At 42.2% G+C, this 24,027-nt stretch overlaps 1 protein-coding gene across 1 annotated transcript in view; it reads right to left on the reverse strand.

Moving 5' to 3' along the window:
* Positions 1–24,027, reverse strand: part of LOC124776560 (ATP-binding cassette sub-family C member 4-like) — a 301,974-nt gene that overhangs the window by 182,867 nt on the left and 95,080 nt on the right. Inside the window, exon 2 of the mRNA XM_047251600.1 lies at positions 18,721–18,789. The gene's annotated coding sequence lies outside the window, so the exon portion shown is untranslated. The remainder of the gene's footprint in view (positions 1–18,720; positions 18,790–24,027) is intronic.

Raw genomic sequence — 24,027 nt, forward strand, 5'->3', positions numbered from 1 at the left:
CAATGCAATTAGTTGTGGAACTATTATCACCTATTTCCATTTAATCTAAAAGGTCTGAGACACCGTGTAAATAATTTTTTTACTCATAAATTTCACAGTGCACATTAGTTTCGCTCGGTTGAGCCACACATGATATGCGAGCAAAAGTTTTATTACCGGTGGCTGATCGTCGGTCGTACATGGATAGCTCAGTTAGTAAGAGCACTGACTGCGAAAGTCCCGACCGACAAACAGTTTTAATCTAGCATGAGGTTTCATAACTGACCTCACTTTACAGCGGAGTGGGAGACTTATTCTGGAAAGTTTGTAATTATATAGACGTTCCACGTACGCAAGAAACAACGTGTAGTACGCTTAACACTCTGCAGTAATCTACGGCCCTTCACTTACAATGCTGTTTATCGTGTAAAACTTGCGAAAAAGAGAGGAGAAGAAGAGAAAAGAACAGAGAGGACGGATGGCCGGCCAGACAATCTGCAGGCAGGCAAGTGTCGGGCTGTGTGCGCCGCCGCCGCAGCCGCACGTCTAGTGGGGGCGGCTGCTCTAGAGGCGCGGCACGCCAGCGCCCAAGGCCCTGGGAAAGCGCGTCCCATCTGCCACGCCATTCCTGGAATTAATCGGCCCGCCGGGTCGCTGCCTTCAGACAGCCGCCTCGGATAGTCTCACACACGCGAAAAATGACAGCGTGCCTGTCTGGGTGTCATACGAGCGTCCAGACTGTTAAGTTCCAGCGGGTATTCGAGAAAGATACGAGAACCTGTTTCGACTCAAACTGCCCAGTGCATTGTCCCGCACTCTCCTTTCAACTGTTGCAGAGCATACGAGTGTGTCATAAATGTACTGGATTTGGATTCATCAGTCTGATTACTGTGCACCCAACACGATAGTTTCACTTTCACATACCCCTCGAAGGCTGTGTGTTGAAATTGTAGTAATTAATTCCGAAATACAAGAAAATTACACTTCAGAAGCACAAACGCCAGAAATTCCTAACCTACTCCACACGATAACGAGCTTAGAAGTTGACGTTTGCAGCCTACTGCCGGGCAGATAATTCCGTCACAGGATTACGCTAAAGGCATAATTTCCTTGTTCCAGCTTTTTCTTGTGGTAACAAGATGAACTATCAGTTTAATAAGTCACAGCTGCAAAATACTAACGCGAATTCTTTACAGACGAATGGAAAAACTGGTAGAAGCCGACCTCGGGAAAGATCAGTTTGGATTCCGTAGAAATGTTCCAACACGTGAGGCAGTACTGACCCTACGACTTATCTTAGAAGAAAGATTAAGGAAAGGCAAACCTACGTTTCTAGCATTTGTAGATTTAGAGAAAACTTTTGACAATGTCGACTGGAATACTCTCTTTCAAATTCAGAAGGTGGCAGGGGTAAAATACAGGGAGCGAAAGGCTATTTACAATTTGTACAGAAAGCAGATGGCAGTTATAAGAGTCGAGGGACATGAAAGGGAAGCAGTGGTTGGGAAGGGAGTGAGACAGGGTTGTAGCCTCTCCCCGATGCTATTCAATCTGTATATCGAGCAAGCAGTAAAGGAAACAAAAGAAAAATTCGGAGTAGGTATTAAAATCCATGGAGAAGAAATAAAAAACTTTGAGGTTCGCCGATGACATTGTAATTCTGTCAGAGGCAGCAAAGGACTTGGAAGAGCAGTTGAACGGAATGGACAGTGTCTTGAAAGGAGGGTATAAGATGAACATCAACAAAAGCAAAACAAGGATAATGGAATGTAGTCTAATTAAGTCAGGTGATGCTGAGGGAATTAGGAAATCAGACACTTAAAGTAGTAAAGGAGTTCTGTTTTTTGGGGAGCAAAATAACTGATGATGGTCGAAGTAGAGAGGATATAAAATGTAGACTGGCAATGGCAAGGAAAGCATTTCTGAAGAAGAGAAATTTGTTGACATCGAGTATTGATTTAAGTGTCAGGAAGTCGTTTCTGAGAGTATTTGTATGGAGTTTAGCCATGTATGGAAGTGAAACATGGACGATAAATAATTTAGACAAGAAGAGAATAGAAGCTTTTGAAATGTGGTGCTACAGAAGAATGCTGAAGATTAGATGGGTAGATCACATAACTAATGAGGAGGTATTGAATAGAACTGGGGAGAAGAGGAGTCTGTGGCACAACTTGACCAGAAGAAGGGATCGGTTGGTAGGACATGTTCCGAGGCATCAAGGGATCACCAATTTAGTACTGGAGGGCAGCGTGGAGGGTAAAAATCGTAGAGGGAGACCAGGAGATGAATACACTAAGCAGATTCAGAAGGATGTAGGTTGCAGTAGGTACTGGGAGATGAAGAATTTGCACAGGATAGAGTAGCATGGAAAGCTGCATCAAACCAGTCTCAGGACTGAAGACCACAACGACAACAACAAGATGAACACCCCACAAAGATGTCAAAAGTGCAACGAAATCGCTCCACATTGTAAGTTATCACTGGTTCGTTGAGCTCTCAAGCAACTAAAGTCATGTTAATTACCTCGAACACATAACGGAATGCATGTGAATCTCGCAGAATTCAAAGACGCGAAGTGACTGCACGTCGATAATACACTCTAAGAAGTACGGAAAAAAAGACGACCCCGTATGAAGTATTCGAGTAGGAAAGAAATCAGTAAATGTGATGCACACGTACAGACAAACAAATTAGAGTTTCCGAAAAAGCTGATGATATATGCAAGAGAAAGAGCTCCACAATTTGAACAACTGGCCCTCCTCTGACTCTTGTGAAAGCAGTTATTCGGCTTGGTATTGATTGATAAGACTTGTTGGATGTGTTTCTGATGGATCTCGTGCAAAATTTTGTCCAGCTGGTGCGTTAGACACGTAAGCACAGGATGGTTTGCCATGAAAGGCACAGAATACTGTCGACATACCGCTGTGATGTAGGGGTGCCACGGATGACAACCAAATGGGTCTGCCATGGAAAGAAATGGCACCCAGATCATCACTTCTGGTTGTCATGCAGTATGGAGGACGACAGTCGTGGTAGTATCCCACCGCTGTCCAGGACGTCTCCAGACACGACTTCGGCATGGAATGTCATTCACTGGAGTATAATTCTTTTCAGTGATGAGTCCAGCCTCGATGATAAGCGAAGACGTGCCTGGAGACGTCTTGAGCAGCGGTGGGATACCAGCATGACTATCGGCCTCCGTATTGTCTGACAACCAGAAGTGATGGTCTGGAGTACCATTTCTTTTCATGGCAGGACCCCTTTGATTGTTGACCGTGCCACCCTTACAGCACGGCGGTACGTCGACAGCATTCTACGCCTCGATTTTGTTGCCCTTCATGGCAAGCTATCCTGGGCTTACGTGTCAGCGAGCTAATGCCCGCCCGCACACGGCTTATCTTCGTACTTGCCAAGCCCTACAACAGCCAGCAAGGTCGCCAGATCCCTCCCCAATTGAGAACGTTTGAAGCATTACAGACAGAGCCCTCCAAGTACCTCGGGATTTTAACGACCTAACTCGTCAGTTGGGCAGAATTTCCCGCGACAACACTCAGGAGGACATCCAACAACTCTGTCAATCAATGCCAAGGCGCATAACTGCTTGCATAAGGGCCAGAAGTTGATGAACGTGTTACTGACTTGCTGAATTTGAGCAGTTCATCGACTTTTCTTGAAATTTTAATCATTTTCTGTCTGTATATGTACATCACACTTACCGATTTCCATCCCATTCGGATAATTCCTTCGTGGTGCGTTGTTTTTCTTTTCTTTTCTTTTTTTTAGAATGTTTTCTGCTAAATACAAACCAATAAAAAAACTTTGCAAATACAGAGGAGACAACTTTAGTATCCAAAGACATTACAGAAGTAAAGTGTGAACGTAATATCAGCCATATAGGAGAACAAATTCTTCAAGGTGTATTGTAGTAGTGCAATTTGTATACTGTAATCCGCTCCAATAAAATCTGTCTGCTGCCTTCTTTTCTGTCTAGGCGATACGTAAGGCACAGAAAAATGGTTTCCAAAGTAGAAATTGCTTTGCTTTGTCCGAACCTTTGCGTTAACAGTCGTGTCACTAGAAACCGCCTCCCGATCACACTCGAAATTTCTGTCTGCTAGTACCCCTCAATTCTATTCTGAATTCCACAGAAGGCTTGACCCCCGGTGGAGGAGCAAAATAACTTTTTCTCGAAATTCTTACGAAAATATTAATGTCCAATAACTTTCTCTAGCTTGCTTCACTCACAGCTGGACCTATTTGACTGTTTCATTTCATATCACTATGAACTGCTCCTGCCACAAATTTGTGCAGCATCACAAGAATGATATCTTCTTTTACTATAATTGGTATGAGAGAACATTATAGGGTTTATACGTTTAGTTTCGTGCCCCTCTGCATTCAGAAACGATGTATAGAAACGATGGCGTGACAAGTAACTTTGGGGACGCGGGTTTGACGGCAGTTAAGAAGACGACAGTGAGCAAGAACTGCAAACTGTATTCCTTGTAAATGAGCGCGCAGCAAGCAGATTAGTACTGCTACGGTCACAAACTTAATTTAACCATATACCATTACGAACATGTTCCATTACGAACCACGTTCACGTGATGCTCGACCAATCTAATCTTTCCCGACTATCCTCATACAGCAAGCGTCTACTCCATGTCCCTCAGACTTCGCAAATGCACAACTGCGAAATAACATAGTTCACAGCACCAGAAAAATTACCTTCTGCTGTTACTAAAAAATCAGCCAGTACCTTCTCACTTCAAATAAAGAAGCTCAGCCTTTGTGTCATTTTCGAATAATTATACTACTAGTTTCCATAATTTGCCTCTGGCTGCTCCGTTCACGGATGCTATGGGTATACAGCTATTATTTTGTTTCAAGATGACCAAACGAATCACGAGGTGCGTTATATTTCGTTGAAGCTCTTTGTTTTTAGTCATTACGATTTAACGATAGCATCTGACAGACGATTTAAACGCCTTCAAGGACGGTCTGAGGACTGGTCACCAAACTACGCTCTAGACAGTCTCTGCCTTTTCGTTTTACTTCCCGTGAGACACTGTTGAACATCTGGATTCCCTCTCCAAGGCTGACGTTACATTTTCTTTCAGCGCTTCGAATTTCCATTGATTTACCAGCGATGCTTTGCGATGCAGTCTTCAGTCTCCGAGTGACCACAGTTCTCGAAATACGGGCATGATTTAATCAGAGTTCGTCGTATGTGACCCAAAATTATGGTTCCCATTTTTGCAGCAGATTGAAGGTGGCAATACATATTACATCATCGATCTCGGGTCCCTTCATATGAAACTGGGAACATCTATTCTTTCTTCGAGTTACATGAGACGCAGGGTACTGTAGTAAATAGCATTTATATAGCCGTTTCCGGGAGAAACGTGGTGATTTCTTCTACAATTTCAGCACTGAGCCAAGTCGAAGGCCATTTGGCTCAGTGGTGTAGTTTTTCATGGTAAGTCTGCACGTGAATGCAGTTATCCAATGTAAAATGCTGACAGTCTGTTTCGTGGTTAGCACGTCTGCAGCTTCGCTTTTAGAAAGATAAATAACTTGTGACAAAGGTAAAAATCTTGCGCCACGTAAGCACATGCGAAGTCTCTTAAGGTAGCTGGAAATTCCACCATAATATAGTCCCTGTAATTGCTTTGTGCGACTAATGCATAAACGAGAGAAACAGACTCAAAATTACCTCACCACCTCTTGCAAAATTTATGAATTTAGGTAGACTGGTTTCATTTCTTAGGTGTAAATTCCGCTTTTGCATGTGCCAAAGTAATGCTTTACACACGTAAATTCTTACCAGTAGGAAAGACACTTGTAATGAAATATATGTTCTCTGTACTTGTACTTCATTTGAGCTGTCATCCGTTGTTGATCGCTGTGTACAAACGACTTTCATCATGATGAAAAATGTGTATTTTGAGATGACAACACTTACATTTGTGAGCTGACCCTGTTGTGTGTCATAGCAAGGAATCGATGCGTTTTGGTACACCAGCATAATATGGTATTTATTCACATTTACATGCCGTTCCCTTTCACGACCAGAATGATATAATTTTTTCTTATTCTGAACTTAACTTCGATGTTTCAGTATGGCACCTTCGCACCTATCTAAATTTACGTCTACGTCCATCAATGTGGAGTGCATGGCAGAGGGTACTTCTCACTGCAACACGTATTTGTGTTTCTTTTCCTTGAATTCGCGTATCGAGCAAAGGAAAATGTTTAAATGCCTTTGTGTATGGTGTAATTAGTTCGGCCTTGTGCCCGAGGTCCCTATGGGAGCGATACGTACTCAGCTTTACTATGTTGCTAGTTACGCACTTAGAACTCGTTCTTGTTACTTTGTATGTGGGCTTACGCGAGATAGTTGACGTATATCGTGAAGCGTCTGTCAGTTCACGTGTCTCAGCTTTTCCGTGACGCTTTGTGGTGGATCAGACAGACCTTTGCCCATTTGCGCTACCCTTCTTTTCTCAAGCTCAATATACCCTGTTAGACCTATATGGTATTAAGCAACATTCTAGGTTGTATCGCACGAGTGTTTTGTCGCCGGGCTCCTTTGTAGACAGACTGCACTTTTTCCAGTCTATCGAAGGCTGCTACCTTCTTTACCTATGACTAAGCCAATAGGATCATTCCATTACATATCCTGACACATTTGTACACCCAGGCAATTAAATGAATTGTGTGCGACCAGTTGTGACTCACTGACGTTGTTATACGATACTACGTTTCTATGTGTTTTGAAGTTCAGAGTTCTACGTTTCTGAACATTAAGGCAATTTACCAGTCTTTGTACCACTATCACGCCGAGGAACTGGGCCTCACCTGTATTTTCGCACATTTCGTCTCTGAAGAGAGCGAAGTTTACAGTCCTGTAAGAAACACATATTCGTCCGTGCATTGGCGCAAAAGAATTTGAGAAGCCAAGAGAAAGCAAGTGGCGATGCCCTGGGAAACGTTTCTAACGGTTTTAAGATATATTGTCGATCATGTTGTGTATAATTTTGTGGAAATGTTTCGTGCATTTCACAAACGGGACTGGCACATAATTTGTTTTCTTATGGCCATTCTCATTGGGATTGGGGGGGGGGGGGGGGGTGGAAAATTTCAACATGTGAAACCTCCATAGATCTCTGTTTTCCGAACGTTTTAAATGCACATCGTAATAATATGTCAAGCAATTTGAAATCTGCCATTTCGTCCAGTGCAACGATCTTGCGTATTAAGTATATAGCAGAATAATTGTAACCTCACTTGTGGCGTGATGAAAGAACGTGAATCTCTTTTTGAAAGAGGGTGTGGGGTCTGAAGCAAAATCTGTGAACATATTTTCTGAGTTTTTAGAGGGTCATTAATTCGTATGTTTGGTGATGACTTGACTTTCGGAGATACGAACGACTTCTATCTGCGTTGTCCCTTTTGACGTTCTCGTCAAGAATTGTAGTAGTATACATTTCTTCACAAACCTCTCTGCTGTAGCTGAACAAACTGTTTCTAAGATGGGACACTTATTTCAGCTGACTGTTGGCTTGTGTGCTTGAGCACGAAAAGCCCATTCCGACTGTCATTTCATTGTTTATGAGACGAGACACATGTGAGAACCTCGGCAGTCAGCGGTCCGTCGGAAATAAACGGCACTGTGGCACAAGCGTTCACTGGACAAGTGTTTCCGACTCCAGGACGGAAAACAGCTTTCCTCATTATCGTAACTTGCAGCTGTGAAATCTTTGGGTTTTATCGTCCTGTATACAGATATCTCTTACCCATACACGTTTCGTCACTACTGTGGAACTGTTTGTTTTGTTTAGTTTTTTGTTTCACGGAGAAAACAATGCTTTGTGTCTCAGTTTTATGGAAAGGATTCCCTTACACGTAACTAGCGTCATGGTAAAGCCCATCATCAGTTGACGTCAATCCTATCTAAATTAAAAAATTACAAACTTGAGAACTTTCAACTTTTACGCCTGAATAGATATTGAAGCAAATTACAAACTTGAGAACTTTTAGCTTTTATACCCAAGTAGATATTGGAGCAATTAAGACTTTTTTTAAACGTTACGCTGCTTTGTGAGAACATTAGAGTGCTCTTAGAAAGAGGAATACAGTGAAATAAGATTTCTTAATGCTTGCGAAGGAGTTTTTTTCCAAAAGAGTCCGAGAAACGACCTGCATATGAAATTAAAAGGCGCAAATTGACTGCTGTCGTCACGTATAGAAAGCAGAAAGGAGGACGACTGACATCTCAGATGCAAAAGACTTCATATTTCTTTCTTTTCTTTCTTTCTTTCTTTCTTTCTTTTCTTGCGAAACATTTGAGTCCGAACATGATCTGCAAATTGTCGATGTACTCATCCTTGCCAGAGCTTTCGATGGGTGTTTACAAACATAACTTCATTTTAGAAAACGCGTTAATTCAGCACTTTCAGCCGTAAAATCGTTACGAGTATTAAAGCAAAAGAAAAATATTCGTCTATGTAAATACTAATATGTGTTGACGACCTCGATTCTTACTCAATTTCTTAGGAGTGTTGATAAGGTAAACGCGATGCACACTGATAGATTCGCTATTGAAGGCTGTCCGTAGGAATTGTTTCGCTGGTTCCACTGATGTCAAACTAATTTCAGAATCATTGTGTCGTACAATCGGGAGTGAGAAGATGTTGTTTGAGGGTGCCAGGACGGTTGAAGCACTCCGCGTTTGAACAGCTCCGCTATACAGACAGAAGTGGCAGCTGCTTCTCCCACATAGTGCCGCGCAGCGATCCGGTGTCGAGGCGGCGAGTGAGTGAGGCGGCGCGGCGATGCGCCGGCGTTCGACGCCTCTGCAGCGAGACCTCTTTCTGGGCCGCGTTTCACAATGAGAGGGCACGCCCTGAGCTTGCGTTCTGGGGCCGCGCCAGCCGGCGATCAGCACCTGTGCACGTGTTCCTAAAGTGCCCGGCGCTCTCACTAAACCCCAGTCTGATCACATCACCAGTTTCTCACCACTAATCCGACAACGGGCATTTGCTCGTTAGATCCAGGACGATGTAAGTCACGTGAGTCAGTTGCAATAGAAAATGCTTACTACGAAAAGTTTCAGACCACATTTTGACCATTCATATGATGTTTTTGCATATATAACGTTCAAATTGAGTCAGTTATCGTGAAGGAAGTTCCCATTTCGTTACAGAAAAAGGTTTTAACAATGTTTCTTCCTGGAAAAAAAATAAAAATATTCACTGCATACAGGATGTTTCACAATTCATGTTAACACATTTCTAGAGGTTGTAGAGGTGTCTTAGTAGATCAAGTTTTACACAGGAACCCATGTCCGGAAACGTCATCCACATCAGAGTTATAGGCGCCGACGCCTGTAAATGTTTGTATAGTTACAAACTTTCAAGGACGATGCAGACGGATGAATGTATCAATTTGGGTAAGGATTCCTGGTTTGGAAACAAACGATTCGAAAGTTACAAACAAAAGTCGGATGGTTCAGATGACTCTAAGCACTATGGAACTTAACATCTAAGGTCATCAGTCCCCTAGACTTAGAACTACTTAAACCTAACCAACCTAAGGACATCACACACATCCATGCCCTAGGCAGGTTCGAACCTGCGACCGTAGCAGCCGCGTGGCTCCGGACTGATGCGCCTAGAACCACTCGGCCACAGCGGCCGGCACAAAAGTCATTCCGATACCTCTGACAGTGGAATACATGTAACGATACTGTTGTTGCAACTGTCAGTGGAGCAGTATGGAACAAGACAAGAAAAAATGTCTGGTAAACATTGGCTGTAAAATGCATACCTGAGGAGCTAGGAGTACTTGTTCATCTTTGCTAGTGTGAAACACACCTCCAATATTGAATAAGTGCTCATAGCTCTTAAGGTACGCATTTTAGAGTACATGTTTACCAGACTTTTTTCTGGTCGTGGTCCATGCTACCACCTCTGAAAGTCGCCTACCCAACAATCTTACAAGGGAACCTCCCCATCGCACCCCCCTCACATTTAGTTATAAGTTGGCACAGTGAATAGGCCTTGATAAACTGAACACAGATCAATTGAGAAAACAGGAAGAAGTTGTGTGGAACTGTGAAAAAGTAAGCAAAATATACAAACTAAGTAGTCCATGGGCGACATAAGCAATATAATGGACAATGTAAGCATAGGAGCGCCGTGGTCCCGTGGAAGCGTGAGCAGCTGCAGAACGAGAGGTCCTTGGTGCAAGTCTTCCCTCGACTGAAAATTTTACTTTCTTTATTTTTACATAGTTATTATCTGTCCGTTCGTTCATTGACATCTCTGTTCACTGTAATAAGTTTAGTGTCTGTGTTTTGCGACCGCATCGCAAAACCGTGCGATTAGTAGACGAAAGGACGTGCCTCTCCAATGGGAACAGAAAACATTTGATCGCAAGGTCATAGGTCAACCGATTACTCCACAGGAAAACACATCTGATATATTCTATACGACACTGGTGACGGCATGTGCGTCACATGACAGGAATATGTTGTCGACCCACCTAACTTGTACACTTGGCGAATGGGTAAAAAGATTCTTCTACCTTGCCCGATTTAGGTTTCCTTGTGGATGTGATAATCACTCCCAAAAAAGTGATGAAAACATAAGAGTTTGTCACATAAACTGAAAATAAAAAACTAAACTTCTCACTCGATGGAAGATTTGAACCAAGGACCTTTCGTTCCACAGCTGTTCACGTTACCACGAGACCACGGCGCTCCTTCGTACCCATGCTCCTTAATGTTGCCTATCCTCCCTTGAACTACTCAGTTTGTATATTTTGCTTATTTTTTCACAGTTCCACACAACTTCTTCCTGTTTTCTCAATTGATCTGTGTTCAGTTTTTCAAGGCCTATCCACTGTGCCAACTTATAACTAAATCTGAGGGGGGTGCGATGGGGAGGTTCCCTTGTTAGCAACAACATTACCGGTACATGTATTCCACTGTCGGAGCTATCACAGCGTTTTCGTTGATAACATTCGACTCGTTCGTTTCCTGTACAGGGTACCTTACCTCAAATTAATACATTTATCCTTCTGCGTCATTCTTGAAAGTTTGTAATATCATCACGTAATTACGTGCGCAGCTCGTGATCTAGTGGCTACTGTTACTGCCTCTGGATCATGGGGTCCCGGGTTCGATTCTCGGCCGGGTTGGGGATTTTCTTCGCCCTGGGACTGGGTGTTTGCGTTGTCCTCATCATTTCATCATCATCATCATTCGTAACAGTGGCTAGATTGGATTGTGAAAAAATTAGACTGTGTAAAAATTGAGACTTTGTACGGGCGCTGATGACGGCGCATTTGAGCGCCCTACAGATCAAACATCATCATCACGGAATTACCCTTTATGTCGTACATACATTTACAGAAGCCAGCGCCTATAAATTTAACGCTCTGTAGCATCGTTGGATGACGTTTCCGGACAAGGGTTCCTTGGCAAAACTTGATCTACGAAGTCCCCTCTACAACCTCAAGAAGTGTGTAACGCGAACTGTGAAACGCCCTATAAATGTAAAGCGTCCCCAGGAAGTCTCGTTGAGATTGAAGACGTTAGAGACTGGGGACTAGAATACTTGGAGAAGTAACGGCGAAGGAAATGACCGTTATATTTTGACAACGTGTCCCAATATACGATTGAAATGATATAGAAACACATGCAAAATTTAAATGACTGCTGGACGGTCATTTGATAGCTGCTCCTGGCGTATTGGAGTCAACTATTTCAGTCACTCCACAACCCAGATCAGTTTGAAGGCGAATGATGCCACTAATCCAACATTTGTCAGTACTGTATGCACGTGTCGTTTCACAGACTAAATATACATTCAGGGGCAGAAATAATCATCTAGAATAAAAAGTATCATGTCGCAGTTAACCGAGGACTTTAACATATAAGCCGTTGTTAGGAGTACGAAGATTCTAAAAGCAAGTTATATTGTATTGCGCAGGCAATAGATGGAAGTTATTGCTTCAGAAACAATGGCTTCCACTTTCATGGGTACCAGCGCAACTCATTGTGGCGTCACTAGAAGATAGAAAGTAAGAAGTTTACCTCGATTTTATGTTGCTGCAGTAAGCAAACGGATGGCTCGGCATGGAAGCCATATTGCTCCCTCTGATGCTGAAATGTACTAGAACAACAATGCTGTGTCTATGCTCCACCGACCCGCTTCTCAAATGCTAAAGTACGAGAAGTTCTCAAACGATTTCATGCCAATTCCTATCACCATCATAAAAATCAACGCAGAGGCAGTATCGCTACTGAACTGTCGCTAAAGAAGCAACGGGATTCTAGCTATAAAATGCTGTTTCAAACTATTAACGCTGGAAATGATATTTAACGAAATCGCGATTTCAGTTTCGCATACGACCACTCAGTCGAATAGTTTTTGTAAAATAAATTGTGTCGTTTAGACATCTACCTTCTTGTAACAATAACTAAATTTGGGTTTTAGACTGCAACAGACTCCACCAGATTAACCTTCTTCTGTTCACAACACAGGAATGCCTGGTCGTTATTTATAGGGGGCGCTCCTCAGCTGTCTAGCTGAAAGGTGGGGTTGTTTCTTGTTAGCATTCCCTCATTTTGAGACACATTGTGCAAATAATTAAAAGTGCCAATACGAGCATGCATTCACACAAGATGCGGAGATTATACGTTTGAAGGTCACATCACGAAAATGAGTTGACAACAACCCCGTTCACTGATCCCAGCACAGAGCCATTTGAGTTGTGCACATGGAAATAAATAAATAAGCAAGCTGACGCGGTAGTCAAGGACAGTGCTTTCAATATGGTCTAAAGCACTAAATTAGCAAGACAGGGACAGGATAACAGATCAGGTATGGACGACTTGTTCTCAATTAATAAACAGCCTCGCAGGGCATCGGATGAAGAAAGGACGCGAATCTTATCACTAAAATTGTCTAGGGCCAATACAATCCTTGGCCGTTGCTATAAATTATAAATAAAATCAGGACCGCAACAATATTACGATATGGCTGCTCGGATCAGGATTCTCAGCAAAGCATCATCCTCAAAATGAGACAGCTCGCCAGCTTGGGTCTGTGCTCTTCACATGTAAACTCGAGTTTTTGTTAGAAAGAAAATGAAGAAAGGCTTGTTAGGCTTGATACTTTTCCTTTGTCTCCTAGTGCGTGACTTGTGTTACACGATTATCTCTTGTCTAGCCATTCAAGTTGTTTACTGGTGGTTTTGCAGGATGTAACTCGCTCATTAAAATATCAGTTACGTAGTTCATCCACTCAGAATTGTTGAAACCACTGAGAGAACGTAACGTACAAAATTATTCCACCTGGAGTGTAAGATATACGAGACAGGCAAAATATCCTCAGACTTCAATATGAATGTAATAATAATGATAATAATACCATTTCCAAAGGAAGACGTTGCTGACAGGTGTGAAAATTATAGTTTAAAATGTCATGGTTGCAAATTACTGACAATAATCATTTAAAAGTGAATGGAAAAATTGGTTGAAGCTGACCTTGGGGAAAATCAGTTTTGGGTCCCAAAAAAATGTAGGAACACGCGAAACGTAACCGCTCTACTAGTGTGGTGTTACAGAAGAATACTGCAAATGAGATGCGTAGATCGGTCAACTAATAAAGTTGCACTGAATCGAACTGGGGAGAAAAAAAATTATGGTGCTGCTTGACCAACAGAAGAGATCAGTTGATGTATCACATTCTGAGGCATCAAGGAATTGTCTATTTGGAAGTGGAGAGTAGCGTCGGATAAAGATTGTAGAGGGAGACTAAATGCTTGACTGCAGTAAGCAGGGTCAAGTGAATTTAGCTTACAGTAGCTGCGCAGAGATGAGAGGCCTTTACACTAGCATTGAGAGGTGCACCAAAACCAGTCTTTGGGCTGAGACGACAGTTAAATCTTCACTTTTTTCACATACAAAGAGTTTGAACTTTAATAAATGAGATGATACTTTTGAGGTAGTGCAGATCACTGTTCGCTTCAGGGTCGTTCAGTTGTCCGCCAGCTTACATTCAGTATCCTGTTCGTTTTTCCGTGAAGTGTCTGTTGAAGATATAGTACAGATCATCGTTATTATAGATCTGTACTTAAGTATACTCCTAATAATTTAGCTACAAACGCATAACGTCAGCGATCACCACTACTGTGGTGCTGCTGTGAAAGACTACGCTTTCAAACGCGATTCGGTGTCTGTCGCCTGCACAAGACGTCGCCTCTGGAGGCACTGGGATCCGTTAACGCCTCGGTGGGCTTCTTTCTACAGAATACGCGTGGCGCTTGTTAATTACTGCTCACACGCGCCTGTGGTCCGATATTTCTGTTGCACCCATGCAAACGATTTGTAGCGCACATCGGTTTTGCAGGATGTAACTCGCTCATTAAAATATCAGTTACGTAGTTCATCCACTCAGAATTGTTGAAACCACTGAGAGAACGTAACGTACATAATTATTCCACCTGGAGTGTAGGGGTTTCTGTTCTTATGTGACAAGTCTTTCAGGACTTTCTAGACTAGTACCGTCTGTGTGAAGGTCGACGAGAGTCCAAGGGCGCGCGCAAGACTCCGTGACAGGTGCACGGAGAAGCTTCCGTAATTGGATGGGAACTACGCCGTGGGTTGTAGGCCGCCAAGCGGGAGGTCCTTGTGTCGAGAATCTTCCGCCGTGCCAACTATTACGAAATAATTTCACGCTCGCCACCTTTCTGCTACGTACTACTTTAGGGCGCTCACCTGGACGCGGCAGACGCGATTAGAGGAAACCATTACTACAGTCATACACACTTAGTGCTTCCACTGCCAAGAAGGACGTAAAACAATGGAGTTCCATTAAACAGCGCCCAAGAGAAGCTAATTTCCGTTTTTATGCTTTGTCTTCTTTCGACGCTACGACTGACGATTTAAACTTATGAAGGTGCAAAGTAAGGCGTGAATTTATTCCTCTTTCTTTCAGTCCTTAGTTGTTTCATTCACTCCTCCTCTTATGTTCTTACTTCCTGATGAATGGCAAACTGTTTGTATTTGTTAGTTCTTATGACCTTGTTACTTCCTTGACCTTACTGAACTCGTTTGAGGTTTGCCACTGTAGCACAAAATAAAAGAGTATTCTGCGTCAATCATAAGTTTTTCCTCTACCCTTTCCGTCTTTCAACGGTATTTCGTTACCGAGCAATCAGCCAAGTCAACAAGGTGCGTAGTCGTCTTTCGCTATTGGTGAACATTCGATGACGGATACAGTAGTGATGGACATTATAAAACCATACTTGTCTAAGATATCAGAAGAAATGCTCATACAGGTCCTGCTGCATGACAAGCCTAATAGCTTTACGTAGACTCACTGTTATCCGAAATGTTGTTACGGAGTTTTTTTTGTTTGTTTTCATTATGGTTCAAAATTTCATCTTATGAAATTACTTTCTCTCTTAAATACTTTAATACTCGCACATAACTGACCGACGGGTGTAACAAAATACGAATTCTGTAGAAGCAGTTCTCAGATGTCAGTCACCCTGATTTAAGGTTTCTATCATGGCCAATTCCATCTTCTTCCTCATCCCAAAGCGAATCAGAGACTTGTCTCGAATGCGTTTCGGCCGATTCATCCCGATGTGTCCAGACCGACTTAAGTTTAGAGTGATAGCAGATCATTCTGTAGATACTTGTGACACCATTATGATGCCCCTTAATGAATCAGTATCGCAAGTACAACTGGTCTGTATACCAGATGACGGAGGGACAACAGTTGCCTACCTGTGTATCACGTGACGAAAGAAATGTTTATTAATATTCGTTAATGATTGATATAAAAGTGTCTTTTTGCTACAGCACTGTTTTGAGTGTAGCATAAACTTGGATCGGACAAGAATGGGGAAGCAAACATTGCCATGTCCCTTTCAAAGAGACGGTATCGGTAATTGCTTTAGTAGTTCTATGGAAACGACGCAGCACTTGCACCTGTATAGCTAAAATGGGACTAAAACCCCGTATCTTTAGATCGCTAGTTCAGAGCCTTCACCAATGTGACATCTCGTTTTTCCGATACACATCTCTGTAGACACCTGACTCATTAATATCTTCTCAAATTAGATAAACTTTCATCTGCAATTCGTGTAATTAAATAGTACATACAACGGAACTCAAGCACCGGACGATATTGTACTTTTTTCGTAACTGCAGACTTCAACAACAATTTTCACGACAGAAAATGTATAACTTATGTGACTTGTAAGTACGTTTTTACTAATTCTTGTGTCACTTGTAATGCGGCTTACCAGTGAATTTTTGCGGTGATGTGTTTTGTTTCCACTAATTACATATAGTACTTAGTTGAGCTGAAATTGTGCTTCATTACAGTATTCAAAAACTCGGTTATGTATGTGGGATAATCAATGAAGAGTAACAAAAATTGTTTGAATGGATCAGGAGACTGTATTGAACAGATATTTTCTGAAAGACTCCCCTTAGAATTTTATACGGTTTGCACTCTAATTACGTACGTTGTTCAGGGATACATTCTGCCAATTTTGATAAAACGGACGCATGGTCTCCGGTGACTTACCTTATGTAATTATGATTTATTCGGGTTATTAGGACCTGGGGAGCCTCCACAATTTCGACAACAACACCGGTAACAACGATAACGACAGTGAAAAAAATCACTTTACTGTGCATATGTTGTTGAATTAGTGCCATCAGACACTTGAAACTTGCATCCTTAATCTAAATAAATATCGTTTCAATTGTTCATGCTCGAAGTCAATTATCCAGTGAGGTGGCGTAACGGTAAGACACTGGAATCGCATTTAGGAAAAGGGTGGTTTGAATCCCGGACCTCGTATAAGATTTAGGTTTTTCGCGATTTTTCTAAACCGCAAAAGGCAAATACCGCGATTGCTCCTTTAAAAAGACACGGCTGGTTTCTTTCAGTCATAGCCACCTTGTTGCTCTGGCTAAGCTGGTAGTCCGTTTCTAACGATCTCGTAATCAACGGGGCGTTAAACCCTCATCTCCTTCGTGTAAATTTTTGTACGTCGATAATATTCTGGGTTCTTACGTTTTCTATTTCAGAATGATATTCACACCAACTAACGTTTCGTAAGAACGTCATTAGTAAAGAACAGTGAAGTACTGTAGTCATTAGCTTTCGTTAGCAGACTTGTTTCTGCCGCAGCGGGAGATTGTATTGTTAAGGCTTATTTTTAAGAGTGGTTTGTACGAGGCAACAGGACTTGCTTGCATCTAGGTACAGTTACTTTATAGATTTCATTCTTTTCGCATTAAGAAATTGATTTAATTATGGTTGTCAGTGGGCTCTTTGAATGAGAGTGTATTGTTACTGTCGTGCTGTTGTTTATTAAAATATGAGATAGCATTTTGTCTAAAATTGACATGGTGAGGCCGTGGCTGTGTACAATTAATGTAGGTTAATTCTTACAAAGAAGAAGGCTGCGACCAGCCACTATTAATACTACTATTTATTTAGGTAAATAGCGCCGTAACCGGTTTCGAACTGGAAAGTTCATCATCAGACGGCTGTTCACATGATTTGAAAGATACACTTTACATGATCGTCAGTTTTCGATTTTTATTCTTCCACTGTGGCGAAATATTCCTGGTGTGTTGAATCTCAGTCTGGCATCTGCTTTTCCTATTATTTGTTTTATGTTGCCATTCTACTTAAGGTCACTCCGGATGGATACTCCTAGATGTTTTACGGTAGATACTGTTTCCAGCAATCTGTCATCAGTATTGTAGTTGTACACAAGTGAATTTTTTTTCCGATGTTCGCGCAGTATGTTACATTTATTTACGTTCAGGGGCAAGTGCCAGACCTCCACCATTTATCAATCCTCTGCTGGTAATTCTGTAAATCGATACTGTCTTCTGGCGTTGCTACTTTCCTATAGACAATCGCATCATCTGCGAAATATTCTTAAAGAGCTTCGGACATTTCTACTAGATTATTTATATTCATCGTAAACAGTAATGGTCCTGTCACACTTTTTCAACGTTGATAATAAAACTTTGCAGTCAGAATTGGCCATGGAGTGGAAATACGTTCGTCACAAGTTGCCGTTTTGATTTGAAACACACACTAGGGTCAAAATGTCTAATGCAGTTGGAGTGATTAATAGTAAAGTGGGATGTCTTCTGTTGTTTCAAGATTAACAGACAGTTGCTGGTTCTGAGTCCCGGAAAGCCTTGCAGTGCACTGATCGAGTACAGAAACCTTGTACCACATTGTACAATATACACAAGAAAGAACAACGTCGCCTGAAACAGTGAACTACCCATGCGAGTACGGTAAGAACAAAATTTAATACCTAAGAATATCTTAAAAACTCTGATTACAAGAACTGGTAAATTGCAGTAAACGGATGTTTCAATAAGAATTTTATGGAGTGTGAATTCCTGTACCATAGGCGCCGTTTCGAAGGAGCTGTAGATATGAAGCAATATCTACCAGATCCGATATCCTCATTTAAGAACTTAGTGCATGCTCATTGATATGGAAAAAACACTAGATGACGAAATTTAATTTCATTCGTCGTGTCCATGTACCAGTTTCGTCCGTATGCAACTGCGACAGAATCTAGCCCCACCCCCAGACGATTTTCCTAAATACCACCCACTGAAAACATTTAAAAGGGGTATCTGTAATTCAAGACAGACTGAAAGCTTACCTGGTGCAAAGGCTGGATTAGTTCTGCTGGATGCTACTGCTGCTCGCTTCTCTTGGCCTCAGAATTCAGCTGAAAACGATGGAAGACAAGTTAATCGGAATACTCACGATATCTGTATAATTTCTTTTTATTTGGTAAACTTATGTTAGAGCATCAACTATTTACTACAAAATATTTCCCCGTTCCCAGATCCATTTAAGAATCACTGTAGTTAGAGAGATGCATTCCGTCTTCAGGCCACGAGTGGCCTACAGGGACCATCCGACCACCGTGTCATCCTCAGTGGAGGATGCAGATAGGAGGGGTGTGGGGTCAGCACACCGCTCTCCTGGTCGTTATGATGGTATTCTTGACCGAAGCCGCTACTATTCGGTCAAGTAGCTCCTCAGCTGGCATCATGAGGCTGAGTGCACCCCGAAAAATGGCAACAGCGCATGGCAGCCTGGACGGTCACGCATCCAAGTACCGACCTCGCCCGACAGCGCTTAACTTCGGTGATCTCACGGGAACCGGTGCGTCCACTGCGGCAAGGACGTTGCCCGTAGTTAGAGAGATACTAGAAGAAACTGCATCTGATGACGTATTTGACTCTCGGGGCGTTCTACTGTGTGGAGGTATAATTACAAGTCTTGTTATAAGTCTAGTATAATTATAAGTCTAGTTCCAGAGTAACCAGAAAAATAGTTTTCTCGCGTTGTTTTTCCCAAATCACGAGACAGATAAAATAAGAAAGTATAACTGTTACGTAGATAAGGTGAGACCAAACCACAACACTGTTCTGTAATTTATTAATCACTCAGCTTTTCAAATAATATCCTTATGTTGATAGACAGACTCAATATTCCACAAACTCGCAACTGGTTACACATTACATAGATATTTGCACGGCAAGGGATCTATTTACAAGCTGAAAATAATTTTCATACGGCGGTATACCCTACTCCTTCACAGATAAATATCTGCCTGTGATAGTGTATGAAGGAGACATTAATCTAAACAATTGTCCTGAGGATGTAGGAAAAGAGAAAGTCTCATTTCTAATATAAGCTGCATATAATAGTTGATGATAACAGAAACGTAGTTGTCCTAACATGGGCATACTGTTTCAAATCGAATCCAGCGGCTATTTGAAGCTCATGGGGGGAGTAATTGTTCGTAGGAATGACTATATGGAGTCTGTCAGATGAGCTACTTCTCGCGTTGGGTTGGAAAATACAGAATGGTCAGAAAATGTCGGAAAAGCTTTTAAAGGCGTTACAGGGCAGATTGTGCCACGGAATAGTTGTTAAGAAAAAAATTCGATGCGCTGCGCCGTTTACGCGTCAGTTTGCATTGAAGTTAGCCAACCAGGAGCTGCGTGCGCAAATTCAAACAGCCCGCTAGAGACAGTGTCGCCAAAAGAGTTCTACGTTTGATTTCCTAAAACCGAAGGAGAGAGCGGTGCAAAACTTGGGCATGGGGTGGTAGTAAAGATCGAACCTGAGCAAAAGGCTGATCAATCTCGTGCGCTATCACCTACGCTATGAGAACAACTGATGCCAGTATTGTATCAGCCGAGCTGCTTGAATTTGTACCTGCAACGGGTGGACTGGCAAAATTCAATACTAATTAACTCGAAAACTGCGCAACGTATCGACTTTTTTTCCTAAAAACTATTTCTCAACACAGCCTATCCTGTAACGCACTTCAAGCTTTTCAGACCGTTTTGATCTCACTGTATAATCATTACTGAATACCATTATTCTTTATGAATATTTGTTCTGTCAGTATACCTGGAAATGTAAACTGATTCATGGAAATAAATCATACGATAAAGTGCTGAATCGTTGACAAACGTGTTAAAAAAGTGCATGTACAAACTTTCCAGAGTGAATTCTATAAATACGAAGAAGACAGTGTTGCAAAATTGTTTTGCGTATGTCCACTAGAATTCTCATTTTAAAAAACTTTCTTATCACTTTAGGGTTCTATAGACAAAAGCTAAAGCAGATAAACTACACAAAGAACCATTTTACGATATAAAGTTTAAATGTAGACCATGATACGCAGAGTGATTAAAAACAGAAGGATGTGTTGCTATTCTTTGTCACTGTATCACTCGAATGTGGCTGTTCTTTATCATTTTTTCAGTCGAAGCTGACAGCCCGAACGGAACCTAGAAAAGGGACAACAGTGTACTGAAAGTTTTTGGTTACTGATCAAACTGAAGAACACTGGCCTCACAAAATACTGTGGAGTAATAGACAATGTATGTTACACCGAAAAAAAGGGTCACAGTTATTTCCATTCCAGTTTCATTAAAACTCAGATTATCAGCTGAGAAGGAAACATTCGTGGCGTAACAGGCAGTTTGGTATGCTGTCTACAAAATTCAACGAGATCATTACTATCATGCATGTTATTACACGAATGTGTGGTAGATTTCAACATAGCAGACGTTACCTTTCACCAGAATTTCTTATTTGTTAGCTAAGGTGTTAATCATTGTTCCCTCACTCCAAAAAGAAATAAAATTAAGGTCGTATGAGAATGTGGGCCGGGAGATCCCACTGAGTAATATCATCCGATTAATTAGCAAGGATCAGGTACTTCATGAATTTCCCTATATTCCCTTCGCGACATACGTTTCTTTTTTAAGTTCAATCGCCTAGTGTAGCTAGTAGTGATAGGGACGTGTAGTGTGGACTGTCATGTGTGAGTTGTTGCTAATAGAGAGACAGAAGGTAGAGGGTGAAGGCAGGTTAGAATTTAACATCCCGTCGGCATTGAGGTCATTACAGACGGATCACGAACTCGGATTAATGGAGGATGATAAAGGAACTCGGTTGTGCCCTTTTCAGAGAAACCAAACGGGCATTAGCTTTCAGCGATTTAGCGGAAAGCCTGAATGGAAGGTCGGGAATTTGAACCGTCGTCCTGCCGAATACGAGTCCACTATACTAACCAGCGCGCCACACCGCTCGGTAAGTCTTCATGGTTTCAGAAATAAACTTGAACTGCTGCCAGAGGCAAGACATCACTACACAAAGCATATACAGGTTAAAACACAGTCCCATGACCAGAAGGATCGATATCAACGAAGTATAGTTCTCGAGGGGTTTCTCTAAATAGCGCTTATGACACGAGTAATTTATTCATTTAAATACTTGTAATATTAAGAAACCAATTTTAATTATAATTCAGTGTCAGTCAATAGCAAAGAATTTGCCACTGGTCACTGGGAGACTCTGGAGTAAGCTGCAGCGAGGAAGAAGATGTAGATTTTCGTCTTATGTCCATGGATCAGCATGGTTTTTAGAAAGCACCGCTCGTGCGAAACTCAGCGCGCTCTTCTCTCATGTGATGTCCTGCGAATTACGAATGAAGGACAATAGGCAGTTTCCATATTCCTACATTTACGAAAAAAATTTGACGCGGTGCCCAACTGCAGAGTTGTAATGAAGATACAAGCAAGTGGAATAGGTTCCCAGACATGTGAGATGCTCGAAGACTTCTTAACTAATAGAACTCAATATGTTGTTGATGGTGAGTGTTCATCAGAGACAAGGGTTTTATCAGGGGTGCCCCAGACCGCTGTTATTTTCTATATACATAAATGATATGGCGGACAGGGTAGACAGCAATCTGTGGTTGTTTGCTGATGACGCAGTGGTGAACGGGAAGGAGTCCAAGCTGAGTGACTGCAGAAAGATACAAGATGACTTAGACAAAATGTCTAGCTTGTTTGATGAATGGGAACTTGCTTTAAACGTAGAAAAATGTAATTTAATGCAGATGAGTTTTAAAAACAAAAGCGTAATGTTCGGATGGATCATTAGTAGTGTCGTGCTTGACACAGTCACATCGTTTAAATATCTGGGCGACATGTTGGAAAGCGATATGAAAGGGAACGAGCATGTGAAGGGTGTGGTAGGTAAGGCGAATCATCGACTTTGGTTTAATGGGAGAATTTTGGGAAAGTGTGGTTAATCTGTAAAGCAGACGGCACACTAGTGCGACTTGTTCTTGAGTACTGCTCGATTGTTTGGGATCCGTACCATGTCGGATTGAAGGAAGACACACAAGCAACGTAGAGGCAGGCTGCTAGATTTGTTACCTTTAGGTTTTAAAACAACACGCAAGTGTTACGGAGATGCGTCTGGAACTCAAATTGGATTACTTGTAAGGACGTCGGCATTCTTTTCGAGGGATGCTGCTGAGAAAATTTTGAGAACCGGCATTTGAAGCCTACTGCAAAACGATTCTACTGCCGCCAGCATACATTTCTCATAAGGACCACGAAGATAAGATACGAGAAATTAGGGCTCAGATGGAGGCATAGACACTATTGTATTTCCCTCGCTCTATCTGCGAGTGGAACAGGTAAGGAAGTGACTAGTAGTGGTATGTGGTTCCCTTCGCCACGCACCGTATGGTGGCTTGCGGAGTATGTATGTAGATGCAGATCCCAACATTGACCGATTGGTCGTCACGGCTGCGTGTTATGTGGAAACCCAGAGTCGATTCACGGTACTGCCAGGGATTTTTCCTACGTGGGAGCACCGGAACAAGGTGGACTCAGCGTCGTGAGCCCAACTGAGTAGCTGTTTTATTCAGAAGTAGCGGTTCCACGTCAAGACAAATGACAGCGGCCGGGAGAGCGATGTGCTGACCCCACGCTCTTCCATACCGCATCGAATAACGTCATTGGCAGAGGATGAAGCGGCGGTTGGTCGGTACCGATGGGCCCATCACGGCTTTTGGACGGACGAATTACGCGTTGGCCTGAGGTGCAAAGAAGGAAAATGCGCGTCACAGTGTCTCGAAAACAACAACGTAAAGCTAAAGAGGAAGTGAGTCTTAAGTCACCTGTTAACACTACGCAACGTTATCACATTTCATCACCCAGAGATCAGAGCCTAAAAAAAAAGTTAAAAAAAAGACGCTCTTAGCTTGTTCTCGCGCTGATCTACATGAACAGGTCAGACGTTCCACGATACATCAAGCACAAGAACCCGGATGCTACAGAGTTGGTGACTGTGGCAGGCGGTTTTTCAGTTCACACGCAAGTGGACCGATTTCCCGATTGTATGGAAGTGGCTCACGTAACGTCGATGCCTCATAAACGGTTGTAAATACTGAAATAATACTTAATGCACTATTACTTACCGGGAACCTTAATTAGATACCTTGACAAGTTCGTGAGTTATAAGTCTAGGTTACTTGAGAAATTCTGAATAATACGGCCATATCCTGACATGGCTTACATATTCCATCTACAGACGGTACTTCCGACGTTTTTACCGACCGACATGCGCTGAGACCGAT

Source organism: Schistocerca piceifrons, chromosome 2 (genome assembly GCF_021461385.2).
Source record: "Schistocerca piceifrons isolate TAMUIC-IGC-003096 chromosome 2, iqSchPice1.1, whole genome shotgun sequence".
NCBI classification, from domain to species: Eukaryota; Metazoa; Arthropoda; class Insecta; order Orthoptera; family Acrididae; genus Schistocerca; species Schistocerca piceifrons.